The sequence below is a fragment of the Ceratotherium simum genome, chromosome 4 (genome assembly GCF_057802395.1).
Source record: "Ceratotherium simum simum isolate JZ-2026a chromosome 4, ASM5780239v1, whole genome shotgun sequence".
NCBI lineage: Eukaryota > Metazoa > Chordata > Mammalia > Perissodactyla > Rhinocerotidae > Ceratotherium > Ceratotherium simum.
Window position 1 is genome coordinate 26,503,475 of NC_141903.1, and position 4,473 is coordinate 26,507,947.

The following is a 4,473-nucleotide window of genomic DNA, read 5'->3' on the forward strand; positions in this document are numbered from 1 at the left end:
ATACCTTTACAAATGGAGATTTCCCTTGTAAATGTAAATGTTTGGTCTTACCAAGGACCCTCTCAGTCTATGGATAAAATAACCAAGGTAAAAAGACATATTTTGAGGTGGCCAATTCTGATCTTACACGTTATCTTATATATCTGATGGATTTCTGGGTTTTGCAGAAAAGGATCAGAGAAACAGGCAATATGTTTTTCCGAAGAAAGCCAATGAGTCATGGGGAATTTTGTACAAGCAAGCTGAAGCTGGCCAGCTAGTGTGACCGTGTCTTTGGAAACTGCTTTTGTTTTGCAAAGAGAGGGAGTAAGAGCAGAGTGTTTACCTGATGATCTCAGTTATTGAGTCAGTGGATGAAAGCCCGCTTCAAAGCATTTCCAGAGAAACTCCGGGAGGCAGAATGATCCAAAAAAAGAAAGAAGTGACCAGAAGTTTATGGACTCGCCAGGCTAGTCAATCAGAGGTAAAGCATATGACACTGCTACAGCTTTTGGTAAATGTGTTTGGTGCCAGGGAGCTTCCTGGCCTACAAACCAAATAGATTGAACAGGAAGAGTCGAGGTAGCGTGAAGAATTTCAGGAGTATTTTAAGGAATCCTACTGTCCAGACATCAGGGAACCTAACTTCTACGACTCACCAAGCTTCCTGCTTAATTTGTGATGACTAGTTAATAAACCGAGCTCAGGGAATGGCGGCTTTAGATACATAGAAGGAGACCCAGGCTTTCATGAGATGGTTTTGATCATTAGTTTTAGATAAAGAAGGGAAATAGCCTCTATTTTTAAATGGAGAATTTTCAAGAAAAAAAATGAAATATTTGCAGTAATATAATTGTATTGTACTAGAGTGATATAAATATTTTGTGAAAATTACATATTCCTTCTGGCAACATGGACGCCTTTTGGACTCTTGTTAGGACCTCCCCTTTGATATAAGACTCTCTCAAACAATAGTTAAAATTTAGGCACAGTTAGAATTTAATTTACTCCAGTGGAAATTTGCTTGTCTTATATATACTCACCTCTGTGACCACATAATTCTAATTTGTCAATATGTATAAACACAGGGTCTGTCAACATAATCACACCTATCATATTATATTTCTTATCATTTTCTCTCTTCCTCAAGGCCCTTGTGTCCTGCAAACTTCTCTCCACACGTTGGCTGGTTCTGATGGTGCTGAACGTGACCTGGGGCCTCTGGGAGCTGAAGGCAATGCCCCCTGTGCTCCTCTGTGCTCCTTGCCCTCCCCTGGTGCTGCCCAGGCTCAGGTAATTGCGATATTTGCACAATGTGTTTCTCTCCCGTTGTGAATCGTCGAAGTTCCTAACAAGCCTGGCAGGTGACTTGTTTCCTTTATTCAGATTCAGCTGCACAACCCAGGAAAATGGCTCAGGTTAAGTTCCAGGATCTAATGTCAGTTAGAATTTAATGAATAATAAGGAAAATCGAGGTAAGCGCAACTAACTTCCTAATCCTTTAGTGCTGACTCCCCCAGTGACTTTCATCTAGTAATTTGTATTTGTGTTGTTATAGGAGTATTCATTTTTCTTTGAAATTATTAAGGCTTATGTAGAGTTCCCAATAATCCACATGCTATTTTTTTCTCAAGTTTTGTTTATTCTATATGGAATTATTTTACTTAGTACAAATACTTTTACTTCTAAATATAAATATCCTCAAGATTTTAGATTGCAAAAGTAAAATATCATCACATAATGATCAAATACATTCAATTAAACTAAGCCAAGTCACATGACTTGGCATTCGGAAGCTTCTAGTTTGTAAACAAGAGTAAGTAATTCTACTTGACTATTATCTTTAATTCAGATTTGCGCTTAGAACTATGGTTTACAAACTTCCATATATACGCTTAATGAACATAGATTGATGAGCCACACCCAACCCCAGGGTAAGGTTCACATGTTCTGTGAAACACTCTTTGAAGTGTCTGAAGTGAACAAAAAAGAAAATATCCTCTTTCTTTTGTGTGTGTGTGTATGTGTGTGTTTACATGTGTGGCATGTTGAATTCACCAAAGTATTCCAGAAAGAATTTGTATTTAGTTGCTGTTTAGAAAATGAATTATTAAGGATAGGCTAAGATTTGGGAAAGAAACAATTAGAAGACAATTCAAGGAGAAGCAAAGATGTCATTGTGAGATGGCAGGTACTAGGGGGAACTTATGAAACTGGAGTGGTCTTAGAAAGGAGTTGGAGACTTGGAGTTTATCCTGAAAGCAATGTCAAGCCACTGAAAGTTTTTGAGCTAGGGAGTAACAGTTAAAATTAGTTTGTGGCACTATTTCTACGGTTTTACTATGGAAATTTGTAGTTAGATTTGATCCAAGGGATGCATATGTGGGGAAAAAAGACAAAAGAATTGACTAAGAGATTTTGTTTTGCCTTGCTTCTTTTTCTGCAGATGATGTCCACTTCGAAAATAGGGAGGGCCGGCCCTGTGGCTTGGTGGTTAAGTGTGCGCGCTGCGATGCTGGCGGCCCGGGTTCGGATCCCGGGTGCGCATCGAGGCACCACTTCTCCGTTCATCCTGAGGCCGAGTCCCACATACAGCAACTAGAAGGATGTGCAGCTACGACACACAACTATCCACTGGGGCTTTGGGGGGAAAAAATAAAATAAATAAAATCTTTAAAAAAAAAAAAAAAAAAGAAAATAGGGAAAAAGTGTCATTTCTCTAATGTTTCCCCACGGGTTTTATTAGCACACCCAAGAGGATTTCACATGCCAGGATCCTTTGATCCCATCATTCTCAAGTCATCGTCTTTTACTTCTAAAGACATTCACTCACCCACCCCATGTGGTCATTTTGGAAAATTGCCTCGGTTATAAGTTTTGAGCAAAGCTCATTAGCTGGAGAGTTATTTAAGACATCCCCTAATCAATGCCTCTGGATTCTTACCTATCTCCCAGCGATAATTACCTCATGGAAAAGTATTTGTTAACTTTCTCAACCAGGAATGTGTGGTCCATTGCTCGGTCATTCCTACTGTGGGGAGAATCCCCCTCTGCCCTTTCCCTTAAGGTTCTTATGGCTGGCCAAATAATCACCAAGACAGGTTAGCAGGAGAAAATAATACCAAGTTTAAGAACATGTATACATGGGAGAAACTCAGAAATGAGCAACTCGTCCCTCTGTCTAAGCTGCTTGCTTAAGTATTGTAGCTAAAGGCAAGGAAGGTGTTGGGGGTGGGTAGTGGTCTGGGACTTCAGAGGGCAAGAAGACAATTCTTTTCAGGGTCATCTATAGATAATGTGGTCAGGGAGAGATAGAGTTTTTTGATAAAAGGGGCTTGGTGCCCCTCCCATTGTAACATCTATTTTACATTATCATTATCATTACAGCCATCATGATAGAAGATCTGTTCCAGGAAGGAGCCACCATGTCAAATTTTTAGGCAGTTAGTGGGGGAGGTCAAACTTCCCTCAGAGAAAACAATCAAGGTAAAGAGATATATTTCAGGGTGGCCAAATCTTGATCTCCCACACTACTTACCAACTTTTGTTACCAAACCCAGACACAGGTTCATTTACCAGTCGCACAGGAAGTCCAGTAAAGAAAAAAAAAAACAACTGAAACACCAGGCTTGTAGCAAGGAAAGAGGTGTACTATTATCGAAAGGCAGCCAGACGAGGAGATGGGAGTTAGTTAGAACTCAGATCCACCTCCCCGAAGGGAAAAACTTTGGGGTTTTTATCTGGGGTTTTAAGTAGGGGAGGGAGACCGTGTGCAGGGGTTTTAGGTAGGGAGGGAGAGCATGAGCAGGGGTTTTTGGTAGGGAAGGGGGAGCACGTGGCCTTGCTAGTTGGTGCCTCTCCACCAGCCTGCATTTGGCCTTGAAGGCTGAATTTCTTTTCCCTTGACTGTTCTGGACTTTTCTGGTTAGTTTTCATCTTCAGCCTACATTCAGCCTTGCAGGGCTGAATCCTCCTGTCTGGACCTTGACTTCCTGGGAAAGACTGCTCGCTCATATACAAAAGAGGGCCAGAAAGACCAGGTTAGTTTTAAACAACTCCGTACAGCTGCAGTTAGCAAAGCTTATCTCAAAGGTTTTTTTCTTCTTTTTCTAGCCCAGGAAGGATTTTTAACTTCTTTGTTCCCAGTTTCACTTTGATTAAAGCTTCTCCACAAACTGAATATATTTGTTAATGCCCAGGCATTTGGATTGTGTTCAAAAAGCAGTCACTAATTAATTATACTCAAAATTGGCAGCTATTTGACAGAATTCACCCACCATATCCTCCACTATGGATAGAGATTTATATAAATATTTATATAAGATTTTTATATTTGTTTGTTTAGATCTTTGCAAAAGCTTATTAGCTAGCTCTGTCTTGGGTATTGAAGGAAATTTTTTGAGAATAATTTTATTTGTATTTCCTGTAATATCTGTGTGTTCTGCTTACTTAGAAAAACATCAGTAACTAATTGGTGAGTTTTATCTACTTCTA

At 39.8% G+C, this 4,473-nt stretch overlaps 1 long non-coding RNA gene across 1 annotated transcript; it reads left to right on the plus strand.

The window, feature by feature from the left end:
* The first annotated feature begins 303 nt into the window (after nucleotides 1-303).
* On the plus strand, nucleotides 304-2,672 carry LOC147917222 (uncharacterized). The gene is made up of 3 exons (XR_015552075.1): nucleotides 304-463; nucleotides 1,130-1,272; nucleotides 2,426-2,672. It is a non-coding gene; the product is annotated as an uncharacterized LOC147917222 (long non-coding RNA).
* Nucleotides 2,673-4,473: the final 1,801 nt, after the last annotated feature.